The sequence below is a fragment of the Salmo salar genome, chromosome 28, assembly GCF_965601325.2.
Source record: "Salmo salar chromosome 28, fSalSal1, whole genome shotgun sequence".
NCBI classification, from domain to species: Eukaryota; Metazoa; Chordata; class Actinopteri; order Salmoniformes; family Salmonidae; genus Salmo; species Salmo salar.
This window is the reverse complement of record NC_138318.1, coordinates 21,765,254-21,784,478: the sequence shown is the minus strand read 5'-3', so window position 1 is coordinate 21,784,478 and position 19,225 is coordinate 21,765,254. Positions and strand designations below refer to the sequence as shown.

General features: G+C 46.0%; 1 protein-coding gene across 3 annotated transcripts in view; it reads left to right on the top strand.

Moving 5' to 3' along the window:
- Positions 1 to 19,225, top strand: part of wnk4a (WNK lysine deficient protein kinase 4a) — a 74,290-nt gene that overhangs the window by 27,890 nt on the left and 27,175 nt on the right. The gene's annotated exons all lie outside the window — the stretch shown is intronic.

Below are 19,225 nucleotides of genomic sequence, written 5' to 3'. Positions count from 1 at the left end.
AATGAGCAACAGAAAAACACACGTACCAATCGGCGTGTTCAGTTTCTCTTTAATGCAATCTTTAGGTTATTTTTTGGAGATGTGGATTATTAGGGATGTGGATTTCAGATAGTTATTTTGACCACATGTGAGAGGAAATATAATTCCTGTTCATCATGTTAGATTTTTACACCGCAAATGTACATTCTACTTCAATAGTTTTGGGCATGAGAAATGTTTATAGAAAATGTATAATGTTACCTATTGTAACAAAGTGGTAACTATCTCAACAAGCCTCATTAAAGTTACAAACGTGTCAGTGTTCAACATTAACATGTGATAACAATACAACAGAACAGATTAACCAGAAATATGTTTACTCTCATGGGTGGCCAAAAATAACTATCTGAAAGCCACACCCCTGCTAATCCACGCCTCCAGTCTTCTGATCTGACGCTCTGGGTCATATCTCAATAACCCAGCATAAATAACCCAGCATCAACAACCCAACCTTGCTCTTTTTAAAGAAAGCAACCCAGCTAGAGTGTGGAAAGGTGGACAACTGGATATCTAAACAAATGTTACCCAAAGTAAAATATATCATGTCCATGTTGACACAATGCTAGTAGTTATTGCCACTATCTCATTGGATGGTGACGTCATTGGATAGAGTTGAATCCCCAGGCATCAAGGTATCCAGTGTTGGTCTATTAATCATTCAGGTGGTTGGCTTCCTTCCTGTGGCTCTGAAGGGCACTATGAAGGGCTCACCTCTCCTCTTGCATACCATCATGTTGTTAACTATATCCCTGCTTGGCACTGGACAATACAGTGTTGTCCTCTCTCTGTAACATTACCCCTTAGTAAAAGTGACAAATAGAACTGAGGTAGTGTCCCAAATGGCACCCTATTCCCTAATGCCTCGGTCAAAAGTAGTGCACTATGTAGGGAATAGAGTGCCTTTTGGGAGGCAGAGATACAGATCTTAATTTGATCACCCTGTTGCATTGTTAAACAGTGTAATTGATGTTTAAAAAGGCTTCTGAAGTATAATTTCCATTAGAAATTTCAGACTTGATTTTCCCTTACGGAGAATGTATCAACCCCTGCAAAAATGGCAATTAATTATAATCCACATAATAATTCACATTTCCAGTTGCTGCATGATTATTTGCCGGCGGTAGCAAACTGGCTCAAATTAAGATTCTACATCTGTATGGTAGAGTACCACATCTCCTTGACTGTGGAATATGGACATTTCCACATGTGGTAAGGCGAATTACCTGCACTAAAGAATGCCAGACACCATGGTTCTAAATCTTTTTCTCAGACTATTTCTGGGTCCCTCACAAATATTGTACATACATACATCCTTGTTGTTAGAAAGTACCCAATAGATAATATATATATTTTATAATATTTGATTCAGAGGAGGCTGGTGGGAGGAGCTATAGGAGGACTAGCTTATTGTAATGGCATAAATACATTTACCAGATGCTCTTTTCCAGAGTGACATACAGGAGCAATTAAGGTCAAGTGCCTTGCTCAAGGGCACATTGACAGATTTTTCACCTCAGGGATTCGTGCCAGCAACATTTCAGTTAATGGACCAACGCTCTAACCACTAGGCTACCTGCCAGTGTAAATGGAATTGGGTCAAACAGATTTAACATATGGAAACCACATGTTTGACTCCGTTCCATTAATTCCATTCCAGCTATTACAGTGAGCCCATCCTCCTATATCTCCTCCTACCAAACTCCTCTGATTTGATTACAGGGTACTACTTGCTGTAAACCTGGTAGAATTCATGCTTAGTAGGGCATCTTTGTGTACACACAGTGTGCTTTCCTGGTTTGCTATACGATAAATGTACTTGCCTCTTGCTAATCTAATGGACACTACTAATGGGTAGTACAACATTAGACATCACACTGTTTTGTGGAAAAAGCAACTGAGTGGCCTGATTATTGGGCTATGCTGTGTCTGTTATTCAGCCCTCTGTAATCACTGGGATATACCTTGCTCACATTATATATGAACAGAGAATGGATTCATTATACCAGGCAAAACAACATGTACTCACTACTTTTGGAAGTAATGGCTCAGTGTCATGCAGGAGACTTAGTCTGCATACCAAATGGCACCCTATTCCCTACATAGTGCATTACTTTTGATTAGAGCCTATGGGGCTCTGGTCAAAAGAAGTGCCCTATATAGGGAATAGGGTGCCATTTGAAACGGGCCCACTGTTACCTGTCCAGTGCAATGCAAGAGACTCCTTTAAGCCCAGTTTAAGAGCTCTGTGTTCCTCCCAGTTCCTTTACGACTGGTGTAAGACATAACCTTGAAGGAACTTGACAGCCTGTTAAGTTTTCTGCTCCGATACACTGAACAGCAAAACTTGTGTTGCTTACCTAGCTCCAGAGGTGTAAGAAACCTCATATAATACGTAACCTATTTATTGAATTCTGACACATTAGCCTCGTGAAATTCGGTCTCTCAAGCCAGTGGAAATAGGCTTCTAACAACCAGTGGTACACATTCACAGTATTTTTTAGGATGGAAAATAATTGTATTTGCTAAAATGTTCTTCCTGTGTTTGCCAAGTATGTCTGGGCTCCTTCAGATTTCATACGTTTGTGTGAAGTACTGTAGAGGGAAGGATGTGGCTGGAGACAAGGCTGTGAATTCCAGGTTGTTATTGTAAAAGAGAATGTGTTCTCAGTAACTACAGAGGGTAATATACAACTATGCATATAGCCCGTCATTTGTTCTATCAGCTGTTCGGTAGGATTACATCATCGTGTTGAAGTGTATCATTAGGTTTTTTCATGTTCAGGAGCAGATTGAAGAGTCATTGGGTGATTTATAATGCCTATAGGCTACTATGAAGCATAACCAACCTACTCCATTCCACCCTCAGTGTGTGTCCCAAATGGAACCCTATTCCCTATAAAGTAGTACACTAAATAGGGAAAAGGGTTCCAGAGGGGAACTATTTAGGCTACCGTTGACCTGGACATTTGGCCTTGTTTGGAGGTTTTACTAGATAGTAGGCGAGTGTATGAAAGGAAAATCTGCACTTGTGCCTGACTGACTGTCCTTGGAACTGAATAAATTGTGTCATAAAACACTATTATCTTTTAGAGCCATCCATTCATTCTTCAAGACAAAGCCAGCAACTCCTATTCCCTCTGTAGGTCACTACTTTTGACCAAGGCCTGGGTCAAAAGTAGTGGGGTGTCATTTGGGATGCAGTCATACAGATCTTAATTTGATCATCCTGTTGAATAAGAACTTATTTATTTGTGGGGCAAGAGTTGCTAAGATGTTTGTGCTGTAAGTCTCATGTAAGTCATGCTTCAAATAAATAGTGAGCAGTAAGTACACGAGTTAGTCATGTCTATCCTGGAACAAGTCAGGATTTCTCAGAGATGTGGAAACATTTACCATCTAGTGTGGGAAGGATCCCTCAAGTCTACTGTCTCTATATCCTCCTGGGTAAGTTCTGAGTGGGACTGATGCTGCCCTGATGACCACTCTGACCTGTGAGGTAACTGGGTCAGCATCCAAAATGGAACCCTATTCCCTATATAATGTACTACTTTTGACCAGGACCCCCCGCATAGGCTCTGGTCAAAAGTAGTGCACTAAATAGGGAATAGGGTGCAATTTGGGACAGAACCTTTGTCTGACCTTAGGGTTACTATCTCTGATAGAAGTAAAGGGAGAGGACGTTCTGCATTCCATCTAGTCTGATAACGCTAAGAGGGGAGGAAGCTTGTAAAGTCCCAAAGGTAATTAATCTGGGTTTTATTGGCCAAAAAGACAGCAGGTTTCTATTACTGCTTGCTGAGTGAACATTCTCTAATTCTGTCACGTCTCATCCCGCTCTTCCCCCCCTGGTGCTTGAGGGCGCCAGGCGGCCCTGCATCACACACTCCTTCCATCCATTACGCACACCTGCCTTCCCTCGTCACGCGCATCAGCAATATTGGACTCACCTGGACTGACTCATCTGTTTATTTCCTCCTCTATATTTGTCAGTTCCCTTGCTCTGTTCCCCACTGCTGTATTGATTGTTTTTTGTCTTTGTTTTCTTGTATGCTGACGCTGTTCCTGTCTCATTCCATGTCCGTTCTATATTAAATGTTTGACTCCCCGTATCAGCTTCGTCTGTCCAGCATCATCCATGTGACAAATTCTCTATTCATTTTGACCCTGCTTGACCCTGAATGAAATAGATCATACAGCAAAAATGTTACCATTGTTGCTACTACCTTGTTTTTACAGGGTCAGACCATGGTAGATAAAAGTGTTATATAAATGTACACTGCTCAACAAAATAAAGGGAACACTAAAATAACACATCCTAGATCTGAATGAATGAAATAATCTTATTAAATACTTTTTTCTTTACATAGTTGAATGTGCTGACAACAAAATCACACAAAAATAATCAATGGAAATCCAATTTATCAACCCATAGAGGTCTGAATTTGGAGTCACACTCAAAATTAAAGTGGAAAACCACACTACAGGCTGATCCAACTTTGATGTAATGTCCAAGTCAAGATGAGGCTCAGTAGTGTGTGTGGCCTCCACGTGCCTGTATGACCTCCCTACAACGCCTGGGCATGTTCCTGATGAGGTGGTGGATGGTCTCCTGAGGGATCTCCTCCCAGACCTGGACTAAAGCATCCACCAACTCCTGGACAGTCGGTGGTGCAACGTGGCGTTGGTGGATGGAGCGAGACATGATGTCCCAGATGTGCTCAATTGGATTCAGGTCTGGGGAACGGGCGGGCCAGTCCATAGCATCAATGCCTTCCTCTTGCAGGAACTGCTGACACACTCCAGCCACATGAGGTCTAGCATTGTCTTGCATTAGGAGGAACCCAGGGCCAACCGCACCAGCATATGGTCTCACAAGGGGTCTGAGGATCTTATCTCGGTACCTAACGGCAGTCAGGCTACCTCTGGCGAGCACATGGAGGGCTGTGTGGCCCCCCAAAGAAATGCCACCCCACACCATGACTGACCCACCGCCAAACCGGTCATGCTGGAGAATGTTGCAGGCAGCAGAATGTTCTCCACGGCATCTCCAGACTCTGTCACGTCTGTCACATGTGCTCAGTGTGAACCTGCTTTCATCTGTGAAGAGCACAGGGTGCCAGTGGCGAATTTGCCAATCTTGGTGTTCTCTGGCAAATGCCAAACGTCCTGCATGATGTTGGGCTGTAAGCACAACCCCCACCTGTGGACGTCGGGCCCTCATACCACCCTCATGGAGTCTGTTTCTGACCGTTTGAGCAGACACATGCACATTTGTGGCCTGCTGGAGGTCATTTTGCAGGGCTCTGGCAGGGCTCCTCCTCCTCCTTGCACAAAGGCGGAGGTAGCGGTCCTGCTGCTGGGTTGTTGCCCTCCTACGGCCTCCTCCACGTCTCCTGATGTACTGGCCTGTCTCCTGGTAGCGCCTCCATGCTCTGGACACTACGCTGACAGACACAGCAAACCTTCTTGCCACAGCTCGCATTGATGTGCCATCCTGGATGAGCTGCACTACCTGAGCCACTTGTGTGGGTTGTAGACTCCGTCTCATGCTACCACTAGAGTGAAAGCACCGCCAGCATTCAAAAGTGACCAAAACATCAGCTAGGAAGCATAGGAACTGAGAAGTGGTCTGTGGTCACCACCTGCAGAACCACTCCTTTATTGGGGGTGTCTTGCTAATTGCCTATAATTTCCATCTGTTGTCTATTTCATTTGCACAACAGCATGTGAAATTTATTGTCAATCAGTGTTGCTTCCTAAGTGGACAGTTTGATTTCACAGAAGTGTGATTGACTTGGAGTTACATTGTGTTGTTTAAGTGTTCCCTTTATTTTTTTGAGCAGTATATAAATGTAATGCCATCCAAGGGGAAATGACCCGAGAGAACAAACACTTTGTCCGGAACTGCCTTTCCATGAAACATAGACAGACAGACAGATAGATAGATCACAAGTACAGCCTGCAGAGGTTACTCTTATTAAACAGACTGCAGAGCTGCAGCTATGTCCTCTGCAGCTATGTAACCTGATGAAACAGAGTCTTTGTCCCTTGACCAGAGACCTAAAGTAGTGCACTTTATAGGGAATAGGGTGTCATTCGGGATGCACATAAAGACAGAAATCTTGAATCTGGGTCTATTAGTCTTTTGCTTGTGTAGTTAATTGCTTTAGGTGCCACTAAAGCAGCAGTTTTCAGAGTGCTAGCCCGGTGAGAGAGAGGGCAGGCTGAATCCGGATTTCTTATTAGATTAATGGCTAACCTCCCTAACCACCTAACCTCCCCTCTCTCCCCCGCTACATTCAGAGAGCAAGTCAGGTTTTTCTTGGAAAGTGTACACTGGTACCTCAGTTCCTCACACTGCGCAGTCTGTCTCTCGGTGTGTTTCCTGACCAGGGATATCAAAGGCATGTGAGCTCGTGTCAACCAGCTTCTCCTCTCCCTTTAGCCTCAATCCCCAACTTGACATGTCAGATGTCACCCATCCTTCAAGATGGGTGCTAGTCAGAACAGAGGCCATTTAACCCCTGATGGTTAGGGTACTTTGTTGTTTCTGATGTTATCAACATTGTGTATGAAATCTCTATCTGTATGGGGTGGCAGGTAGCCTAGTGGTTAGAGTGTTGGACTTGTAACCGAAAGGTTGCAAGATCAAATCCCTGAGCTGACAAAGTAAAAATCTGTTGTTCTTCCCCTGAACAAGGTTGTTAACCCACTGTTCCTAGGCTGTCATTGAAAATAAGAATTTGTTCTTAACTGACTTGCCTAGTTAAATAAATGACAAAAAAGGAGCCTCTGGGGAGTATGTATGACCTATACATATTGTAGTAATGGGTGAAAGACACGTAAAGAAGTTAGCCACAGCACTGGTACTGCATTCATTCTAGACCAAACATGCTGTGATCTCTCGCTTTCTCTCCCTTGATGCTAACCTCATCTTCCATATACTGCACTCACACACACAGCATGGATATCACAGCAGTGCTGTTACAACATCTTTGTTTTGGATTTTGGATGTTATATGAGGACAGTGTTACATGATCTTTCTTTCCTGTCCTTTGAAGTAAAGCCATAGAGTCTACACCTCCTTTAATGCTGTGTTGGCTGACACTTGTTGTCCATCCGTCTCCCAGTTTGCATAATAGAGGTGCTGCTGGCAGGCAGGGAGTTTTTAATACCAACGGTCCAACCATCAACACTGCTTATGTAACTGTGGAGGGAGTTGGCACAGGGCCTTAATTGTTCCTGCAGCCCTTCCATCCATCCATCCAGAACCCAAATCAACATACACACACCTCCTTCTCCTCCCTCCTCTCAGTGGCTATGAATACAGATTCTCAGAGACACTGTATTTAATGATGAGATGGTCTTGTCTCCGCAATAACAATGGGAGTCATTGTCGCAAAGCAGGAAGGCAGGCAGTCTGCTTATTAAGCCCAATAGCCCATAGAAATGCATTGAGTAACGCTCTATTCCCGCATGGACAGATTGTGACGGGAGTGGACCCTCTAGCTTCGCCTCTTCTCTGATATTCTCTAGCCAAACAAAGAGAGAGGAGACATTTAGCGACCCCAATTCAAATTTTACACCCCTGCAGTGCAACAACAATACATTTGGGAGATGTGTAGACTTACTGTATTCAGGAAAGGAAATAAACCAGATCAAATCAAACTTTATTTGTCACCTGCGCCGAATACAACATGTGTAGACCTTAGCGTGAAATGCTTACTCACAAGCCCTTAACCAACAGTGCAGTTCAAGAAAAAGTTAAGAAAATATTTACCAAATAAACTAAAGTAAAACAAACACTTGATTAGATTGTTACAATTTAATGCATTGTCATAGGCCATATAAATATGGCACAACATGATGTATTTGGTTATGTTGCATATCTTAAGGTGCAACATCTATGAGGTGTTTGTCTGTGTTTTGTCATTGAGTTGATACAGCAGTGAACAGCAGTGGAAAAACAGGATAAGACCTTGTATGATATCCACCCAAGTGGCATTCTCTATCAGTGCTGTAATCTCTCTCTAGGAAATAGCAGAGGCCCCACTATACTATAGCGTTCCAGACCAGCCAAGGTTGCTCACTACTAAGACAACATAGCATGTGTGATCGCTTACTGTTGGTTTCTCTTTACGTTCAGACCAAGTTAAGTGGCTAGTCTGTCACTTGTATTGTATCAGTGTTGAATCCAACCATATTAAAGATGTGCTATTTACTGAATCTGGAAAGCATGTGATGACCCATCATGTTTAAGTGGATTTGACAACATAAATTGTCTTACTTCCACACAAGGCACATCAACTCATCGTACATAATTATCTGTAGTTTGAATACATGTGTTTATGCTTAAAATGTATCATTACATCACTGTGAAATTAGTCCATCACACAACAAACCTATCCCGTGATAGCATAAAATGAGAGCAGAAAGTCAACACAATTGATGTTTTCACTTTTACTTACTCACATTCTGGTATTCCTTAATATTCCTGACATTTGTTCTATGTGAGTAATAATAATATGAATATATTTAATTTATAACACATTTTATAAAAAAAAACAATCCCAAATTCAATAGGTGTTCATTGGCTCCAGCTTTCGGATGAGTCAACATAATCAGTCCGTAATCAGACACACGTTACAGGACGCCTTCGGAAGGAAGCAGCACATTCTTTCAGGCTCTTGCAGGCTTTAGTTTAGGAAGACCTGAATAAGACATTGACTCTTCCAGGAAAGTGTCTGAAGTTGCCTAAATGTATTCTCTGTATTCTGTATTTGAATGTGTTGTGCTTGCCATGTGGTATAGTGAGTGAGCTCTGTGGTAAACTCCATGGTTTAAGGAGCTGCCAAGGCTTCCAACTGGACAGTATGTTAGCCATGAGGCTAAATGCACATACACACTACAGTGGGCTATTCTGTAGAGGGGTCTTCAAGATAAACAGGCCAGTCAGGTTGTCAGTCAGGTCTTCAATCAACAGTAGATACACATGGTCCTCTGCTCTGGGGTTCTGATTAAACACACTTGTCCTAACACAGATGCACACAAATGAAGGTGCATGTACACAGACTTCTGCAGCTGCAACTCAATGACAGTCTGTCCTCATTTAGTCTCATAAAAACAGAGGCAGGGGAAACACCCAATCAGATCAGTGGGATCATTATTTAATGCTATCACAGTTTACTCAGAATTGACTATCAAGGACACTGAAGCTGTCTCCCATCATTTACTGTAATCCTAACATACGAGTCCTAGAATGTATCACCTGTAGTCGCATCATACTCCTGTCACTGTTACACCAATTCTCCACATAAATACATACAAAATCATTGGTCAAATGTCCTAAGTGGTCTGTGTTGAAAACAGAGGCACCATGTTGGAATCGATCTTCTAATTGAATTAGTGTTTGGCAATTGATGGACGTCGGTTGGTGTGGGAACGGGAACAGCTTTTTTGGGGCTCCCCTTGCATGCCTCCCTCTCTGAGATAGTGTGCTCCCAGTGTTGATAGGGTGTGCATCCCAAATGGCACCCTATTCCTTATATTGTGCACTACTTTTGACCAGGGCCTTGTGCCGTGGTCAAAAGTAGTGCCCTATAAAGGGAATACGGTGCCATTTGGGAGGCAGACAGGGCCTGGTAACGAGTGGCAGCCCCCTTCTCTAAAGGGGAGGAAGGAGTCGTGGTCAGTCAATTGTAAACATAAACATACCCTCAGTTTTTCCCAGAACAGCCTCAATGCAGGATTCATGGTTGTAGAAGTCTAGAGGTCTCTCTGGTGTTTTCCAAACAGCTATCCACCCACTGCAGCCTCCCGGCAGCACTACACTAGAGACTCAATCAAACCATTCATACACTTTTAAAATGAAGTGCTTTGTAACACTAAAACTAGTGGCAACTGAGCTGCCACCACCTTAAAGAAGACAAAACCTTAACTTTGCTGGAGTATTGAAACACGTGGTTGTCAGGGTATTAGAACAGATTTAAGATGTACTGAAACATTCATCCTGAGGTGTTCTGAAATATGACATGTGTTGTAACACCACATAAGAGCCGGAAAATGCTGAAAACCCTATGGTCTTTAGAGTCCTGCAGAGTCCAGAATTAGGTCCCTCTTTTGGTATTGTTTCCTCTCCCTAAAGCTCCCAAACACAATGATTGTGTTTCGAATCCTGTCTAGTGCAGAATTAGATATATTGTTCTGCAGTTTCCAAATACTGTAAATGGGAGTGCCTCTTATTGTATATTCCCTGCTCTTATATCGTGTACTGGTAAACTCCTCATTGGTAATTCCAAAAGGTCAAAAGTAATTTTATTTGCTAATTATCAAATGACTAAACATGAACAGGTCTTTCACGTTTATATTGATAAAGTAAGACAGTTCAAAGATCTGTAAGGTATTTCTCATGTTATTCCTCAAATTCAACTGATATGCCATTATACACTGCTCAAAAAAATAAAGGGAACACTTAAACAACACATCCTAGATCTGAATGAAAGAAATAATCTTATTAAATACTTTTTTCTTTACATAGTTGAATGTGCTGACAACAAAATCACACAAAAAGAATCAATGGAAATCCAATTTATCAACCCATGGAGGTCTGGATTTGGAGTCACACTCAAAATTAAAGTGGAAAACCACACTACAGGCTGATCCAAATTTGATGTAATGTCCTTAAAACAAGTCAAAATGAGGCTCAGTAGTGTGTGTGGCCTCCACGTGCCTGTATGACCTCCCTACAACGCCTGGGCATGCTCCTGATGAGGTGGCGGATGGTCTCCTGAGGGATCTCCTCCCAGACATGGACTAAAGCATCCGCCAACTCCTGGACAGTCTGTGGTGCAACGTGACGTTGGTGGATGGAGCGAGACATGATGTCCCAGATGTGCTCAATTGGATTCAGGTCTGGGGAACGGGCGGGCCAGTCCATAGCATCAATGCCTTCCTCTTGCAGGAACTGCTGACACACTCCAGCCACATGAGGTCTAGCATTGTCTTGCATTAGGAGGAACCCAGGGCCAACCGCACCAGCATATGGTCTCACAAGGGGTCTGAGGATCTCATCACGGTACCTAATGGCAGTCAGGCTACCTCTGGCGAGCACATGGAGGGCTGTGTGGCCCCCCAAAGAAATGCCACCCCACACCATGACTGACCCACCGCCAAACCGGTCATGCTGGAGGATGTTGCAGGCAGCAGAACGTTCTCCATGGCGTCTCCAAACTCTGTCACGTCTGTCACGTGCTCAGTGTGAACCTGTTTCATCTGTGAAGAGCACAGGGCGCCAGTGGCAAATTTGCCAATCTTGGTGTTCTCTGGCAAATGCCAAACGTCCTGCATGGTGTTGGGCTGTAAGCACAACCCCCACCTGTGGACGTCGGGCCCTCATACCACCCTCATGGAGTCTGTTTCTGACCGTTTGAGCAGACACGTGCACATTTGTGGCCTGCTGGAGGTCATTTTGCAGGGCTCTGGCAGTGCTCCTCCTGCTCCTCCTTGCACAAAGGCGGAGGTAGCGGTCCTGCTGCTGGGTTGTTGCCCTCCTACGGCCTCCTCCACGTCTCCTGATGTACTGGCCTGTCTCCTGGTAGCGCCTCCATGCTCTGGACACTACGCTGACAGACACAGCAAACCTTCTTGCCACAGCTCGCATTGATGCGCCATCCTGGATGAGCTGCACTACCTGAGCCACTTGTGTGGGTTGTAGACTCCGTCTCATGCTACCACTAGAGTGAAAGCACCGCCAGCATTCAAAAGTGACCAAAACATCAGCCAGGAAGCATAGGAACTGAGAAGTGGTCTGTGGTCTCCACCTGCAGAACCACTCCTTTATTGGGGGTGTCTTGCTTATTGCCTATAATTTCCACCTGTTGTCTATTCCATTTGCACAACAGCATGTGAAATGTATTGTCAATCAGTGTTGCTTCCTAAGTGGACAGTTGGATTTCACAGAAGTGTGATTGACTTGGAGTTACATTGCGTTGTTTAAGTGTTCCCTTTATTTTTTGGAGCAGTATATTTCACATCCATAAAAACAATAATGCAGGCAATGACTGCTAATGTTAGCAGTAACACACATACAAAACTTGTACAAAACTTCAGCTAAGGGCTCAATCAAATCAAATTGTATTTGTCACATACGCCAAATACAACAGTGAAATACTTAATGTGATCCACCGTTCATCCATTATGCTAATGTTTCTGACCTGAGTCTTTATATTCAGATGATGTTGAATGGTATGGAAGGTTGTTCAGATGAATTGCATCACAATACAGTTGAGCTAGATAATATGATTTACAGTTCAGTTGGCATTAGTATTCATTGGCTTTAGTTAGGATCGGCCAGCCAGTGGATAGAATAAGTGATTAAGCATTGCAAATATAGCAACAAGATGACAATATTAATGTCAAAAGTGGAATGCAATAACATGTGTTGTGGTAGGCCAAAGCTAGAGCAGGGTAAAATGGCAGTGGCTATGTAGTGTAGCATGTAGGGTAAACATCAGAGCAGATACAACTCGTAAATCTAGTAGGCAAACAAGCCAGCAGTATTAACTAAGAAGCAGGCCTTCATTTGCATAAAACACAAGTGCACGAAAGGTGCAAACAATGACGTGTCAATTAACTTCATGAGGCATCAAGAAAGCTGATCAATGGATCAAAAGGACTGTTTTACTTGGACTATTAGCGTTAGCAGCCAAAATGCTACACAAAACAAATGTTCTTATTGAGTGAATTCCTTTTTGGTTTCCTTCTTCAGTGTGATAACATTGTATACTAATGTATTCATTGACACATACTTTCTTGTATTTTTGTTGCCTAGTTCATCTGAGCATTTGGTGTGCTCTCACCTCTCTGAGTTTGTGAAGGCCTTGCCTATTTTTATACTTGACCATAGAGTTAGCTAGTGGGCACACCTGCCACGAATTCCATCTTTCCACCTCCATGCCCCAGACTGGAGGAATTCTGAACAGTACGTCAGCACAATGTTTGAAGTTCACATTTTGCCTTTAATCATCTAAACATTTGTCTTCTGATATGTTAAGTTCCTCACATGGTGTGTGGTTGAGTGGGTAAAATTCCAAATAAGTTTGGCATTTTGCTGTCCCAACAGTCAGGGGTTCAATTCCTGCTTTTGCCTGTCCAACTTTAACTCCTTCTCTGTCTCCTCCTGTTTCTAATCTGTCTAAACAAAAGACAGAAAAAATAAAGGTTGAATTTCACAAAAGTCCGTGTTGAGTCTACTTATCTCAAGTCTGAATCAGTGCCCATGTGCTCAGTATAACAAAGGTGGTTCACCACAACAGTTCAGCCCTGAAGACTTGCTGAGTGGACTAAGGCAGTGTGTTGACAAGCAGGATACCTGGGTTCACGGTGGCAGGTAGCCTAGTGGTTAAGAGTGTTGGGCCAGTAACAGACAGGTTGCTGGTTAGAATCCCAGAGCTGACTAAGTGAAAAATGTAACCTTGAGCAATGCACTTAACCCAACATCCTCTGGATAAGAGTGTCTGCTAAATGACTAAAATGTTCACATCCACCTTCTCACATGAATACCAGTGATGAAGGCCCACTTTATAACTCATGTTACCTCTGCTATAACCTACATAACCCTAAACATTTTGATTGTAACATTATTTATAATCACACAAAGTTTCCTGGCAGCTGTAGCCTATAATTACTGGCAAAGTCTGCTCTAAGAAAATTATTCTTAAAAATATTTACTGAAAATTAAATAATTATTTATAATCAATATTTATGCTATAAACAAATTGCAATTTAAAACCCTTTGATTATAGGAGAGACACAGTCTGCTAAAACATTACTTTTGTGTTTTGTTGCTGCCTTTTATATGCACTGAAACATCAACAAGTGTTTTCAGAACGCTCTCTTAAAAACACAAATATTCAGATTGAAGAGACATTTTGGGTGTTTCTGTGATGAGTTTGTGTTTAGAGGTAGGTGAAGGAGTCAAGCGCAGGAGAGCAGAGATGTCCGAGATGCGTTATTTAATAGGCAAGTCCACAAACATACAGGTCAGGTATAATACCAAAATAAATGCCCTTGACAACAGAAAAAACAGTACTCACGGAAGGAGGGAAAAAAACCAACGCTCCTAAACCTATACACACACACTAGGTATAATACATGAAAACAAATAAGGCACAACCTTAACGAGCAACCTCACATGAATAATCCCGTACAAACCTAGGCAGGCAACAGGGGTAATTATACACACAGAAATTAAGGCAAATGAAACCAGGTGTGAAAGAACCACAGACAAAACAAACAGAAAAGGAAAAAAGGATCGGTGATGGCTAGTAGGCCTGCGACGCCGACCGCCGCCCGAACAGGGAGAGGAACCACCTTCGGTGGAAGTCGTGACAGTACCCCCCTCCTGACGCGCGACTCCCGCAGCGCGCCGACACTGGCCTCGAGGACGACCCGGAGGACGAGGCGCAGGGCGATCCGGATGGAGGCAGTGAAACTCCCTCAGCATAGATGGGTCTAATACGTCCTCCACCGGCACCCAGCATCTCTCCTCCGGGCCGTACCCCTCCCAATCCACGAGGTCCTGAAGGCCCCTCACCCGACGCCTCGAGTCCAGCATGGACCGAACTGCATACACCGGGGCCCCCTCGATGTCCAGGAGGGGTGGAGGGACCTCCCGCACCTCAGCTTCTTGAAGCGGACCAGCCACCACTGGCCTGAGGAGAGATACATGAAACGAGGGGTTAATACGGTAATAAGGGGGAGCTGTAACCTATAACACACCTCGTTTATTCTCCTCAGGACTTTAAATGGCCCCACAAACCGCGGACCCAGGTTCCGGCAGGGCAGGCGGAGGGGCAGGTTTCGGGTCGAGAACCAGACCCAGTCCCCCGGTGCGAACACCGGGGCCTCGCTGCGGTGGCGGTCAGCGCTTGCCTTCTGCCGCCCTTCGGCCCATTTAAGGTACCCGTGGGCGGCCTCCCAGGTCTCCCTCGAGCGCCTCACCCAATCGTCCACCACAGGAGCCTCGGTCTGGCTCTGATGCCATGGTACCAGGACCGGCTGATACCCCAACACGCGCTGGAAGGGCAACAGGTTCGTAGAGGAGTGAGTTCTGGGACATCTCTGCCCATGGGATGAACTTCTGTCCGGTCCTGGCAATACGACCGCAGAAACCTACCCACATCCTGGTTCACTCTCTCCACCTGCCTATTACTCTCGGGGTGAAAACCCGAAGTAAGGCTGACCGAGACCCCCAGATGTTCCATGAACACCTTCCACACCCTGGACGTGAACTGGGGACCCCGATCAGAAACTACCGTAGTGTCGGAAGACGTGAGTAAACAGGGCCTCCGCAGTCTGTAGGACCGTAGGGAGACCGGGCAAAGGGAGGAGACGACAGGACTTAGAAAACCGATCCACAACAACCAGGATCGTGGTGTTGCCCTGTGACGGAGGCAGATTGGTCAGGAAGTCCACCGACAGGTGTGACCAAGGCCGCTGTGGAACGGGAAGGGGTTGTAACTTCCCTCTGGGCAGGTGCCTAGGAGCCTTGCACTGAGCGCACACTGAGCAGGAGGACACATAAACCCTCACGTCCTTGGCCAAAGTGGACCACCAGTACTTCCCACTAAGACATCGCACCGTCCTACCGATGCCCGGATGACCAGAGGAGGGGGACGTGTGAGCCCACCAGATCAGCCTGTCACGAACTTCAAGTGGAACGTACACCCTTCCAGCTGGTCACTGTGGTGGAGTAGGCTCTACACCCGACGCCTGCTCGATGTTTGCGTCCACCTCCCACCTCACCGGTGCCACCAGAAAAGAGGCCGGAAGTATGGGAGTAGGATCGATGTACCGCTCCTCCGTATCATACAGTCGGGAAAGTGCGTCTGCCTTAGTGTTCTGGGAACCTGGTCTATATGATATAGTAAATCTAAATCGGGTGAAAAACATAGCCCACCTTGCCTGGCGAGGGTTCAGTCTCCTCGCCTCCCGGATGTACTCCAGATTACGGTGGTCAGTCCAGATGAGCAAAGGGTGTTGAGCCCCCTCAAGCCAATGTCTCCACACCTTCAGAGCTTTGACGACAGCCAACAACTCCCGATCCCCCATGCCATAGTTTCGCTCCGCCGGGCTGAGCTTCCTCAAAAAGACAGCACAGGGGCCGAGCTTCGGTGGCATACCCGAGCACTGTGAGAGCACGGCTCCAATCCCAGCCTCAGACGTGTCCACCTCAACTATGAATGCCAAAGAGGGATCCGGATGAGACAGCACGGGAGCCGAGGTAAACAGAGCCTTCAGGCGACCAAAAGCTCTGTCCGCCTCAGCCGACCTCTGCAGATGCACCGGTCACCCCTTCAGCAGTGACGTAATGGGAGCAGCCACCTGCCCAAAGCCCCGGATAAACCTCCGGTAGTAGTTGGCAAACCCTAAAAACCGCTGCACCTCCTTTACCGTGGTTGGAGTCGGCCAATTACGCACGGCTGCAATGCGGTCACACTCCATCACCAACCCTGATGTGGAAATGCGATACCCTAGGAAGGAGACAGCCTGTTTGAAGAACAAGCATTTCTCAGCTTTGACGTACAGGTCATGCTCCACCAGTCGCCCAAGTACCTTGCACACCAGAGACACATGTGCGGCGCGTGTAGCGGAATAGACCAGAATGTCATTGATATAGACCGCCACACCCTGCCCATACAGGTCCCTGAGAATCTCGTCTACAAAGGATTGGAAGACTGCTGGAGCATTCTTCAACCCATACGGCATGACGAGGTACTCATAATGGCCGGATGTGGTACTAAACGCTGTCTTCCACTCATCTCCCTCCCGGATATGCACCAAGTAATACGCGCTCCTGAGATCCAGTTTTGTGAAGAAGCGTGCCCCGTGAAATGACTCAATCGCCGTGGCAATGAGAGGTAGCGGGTAACTGTACCCCACCGTGATGGAATTTAGACCTCTATAGTCAATGCACGGATGCAGATCTCCCTCCTTCTTCACAAAAAAGAAACTCGAGGAGGCAGGTGAAGAGATTCAGAGACCTATGTCTCCATAGCCACTGTCTCCTCCTGTGACAGGGGATACACATGACCCCTGGGAAGTGCAGCGTCCACCAGGAGATTTATCGCACAATCCCCTCGTTGATGAGGTGGTAATTGGGTCGCCTTCTTTTTACAGAAGGCGATAGCCAAATCGGCATATTCTGAGGGAATACGCACGGTGGAGATTTGGTCTGGACTCTCCACCGTCGTTGCACCGATGGAAACCCCTACACACCTGCCTGAGCACTCCTCTGACCACCCCTTTAGAGCCCTCTGTTGCCACAAAATCTTAGGGTTGTGACAGGCCAACCAGCACCACCGGAAACGCAGGAGAATCAATGAGGAGGAGACTAATTCTCTCCTCATGACCCTCCTGCATAACCATGCCCAGTGAAGCTGTGGCCTCCCTGACTAGCCCTGGTCGGCTATCTAAGGCGTGGACTGGGAAGGGTTTATCAATCTGAACAAGGGGGATCCCTAAACTATGCGCAAAACCGCGGTCAGTAAAATTCCCTGCTGCGCCTGAATCTACTAGCGCCTTATGCCGGGAATGAGGGGAAAACTCAGGAAAAGAAATCAACACATACATGTGACCAACAGGGGACTCTGGGTGAGCCTAGTGCCAACTCACCTGGCGTCTCGACTCCCAGAAGAGCCCCTCCAGCACCGGTCAGCAGTGTGCCCTCTACGACCACAGCTGGTACAGGAAAGGGCTCCTCCTCTGGTCACCCTTGCTGCAGCACCTCCTAGCTCCATGGGCGTTGAAGCAGAGGGGCTGGGGGATGAAACTGACAGGGCCCGATCCGGACGTCCGCGGGTCGCCGGCAAGTTGTCCAGCCGAATGGACATGTTTACCAGCTGGTCCAAGGTGAGGGTGGTGTCTCGACAGGCTAGCTCCCTACGGATGCCCTCGCGCAAACTGCACCTATAGCGATTGATCAGGGCCCTGTTGTTCCATCCCGCGCCTGCGGCCAAGGTCCGGAACTCTAGGGCAAAGTCCTGTGCGCTCCTCGTCTCCTGCCTTAGATGGAACAGACGTTCACCCACCTGAACTCTGGGTAGTGGTCCCTCGCCGAGTCTGGATCGTTCTACACCGCATTGGCCCCCTCCAGGGCTTTTCCTGAGAGGCAGGAGACGAGGGCGTTCACGCTCTCACCTCCCGAAGGAGCAGGGTGAACGGTTGCCAGGTATAGCTCCATCGTACTCCCTCGGGAGCGCAAGCCGAATTCCACTGGGACCAGGCGACGAAGGAGTGGGTTGTGGGACTGGTTGGAGTGTGGCTGGTGGAGGTGTAGGAAGGCCACCTCTCTCCCATCTTTCCATCGTCGCCATCACCTGATCCATCGCGGTCCTCAGACGGTGTAATACTGCCGTGTGGTGTTGAACGCGCTCCTCCATAGATGTCAGGAGCACGTCAGCTCCTGCTGACTCCATCAAGCGCGGTGCAGGATTCTGTGACGAGCTTGTGTTTAGAGGTAGGTGAAGGAGTCAAGCGCAGGAGAGCAGAGATGTCCGAGATGCGTTATTTAATAGGCAAGTCCACAAACATACAGGTCAGTTATAATACCAAAATAAACGCCCTTGACAACAGAGAAACCAGTACTCACGGAAGGAGGGGGAAAAAACAACGCTCCTAAACTTATACACACTAGGTATAATAAGTGAACACAAATAAGGCACAACCTTAACGAGCAACCTCACATGAATAATCCCGCACAAACCTAGGCAGGCAACAGGGGTAATTATACACACAGAAATTAAGGCAAATGAAACCAGGTGTGAAAGAACCACAGACAAAACAAACGGAAAAGGAAAAAAGGATCGGTGACGACCGCCGCGCGCCGCCCGAACAGGGAGAGGACCATCTTCGGTGGAAGTCGTGACAGTTTCAGAGTACTTCCATTCTGTTTTGAAATCTATTCAGTGTATCATAGCACTTACATAGGGTTTACATTCAAACACCCTCCAGAAACACCAAATCTCAGCTTAGGTGTACTACTTTTCATGGTTTCAGAGTTTTGAGTCTTTCTATTTTAACAGTGTACCTCACTCTGCACAAAAATGGCTTTATTCACCCACCTACCCACCGTGATTACACTGTGTTTGGTTCAATTTCTCACAGCTTTTGGAAACCTCCTCTTAAA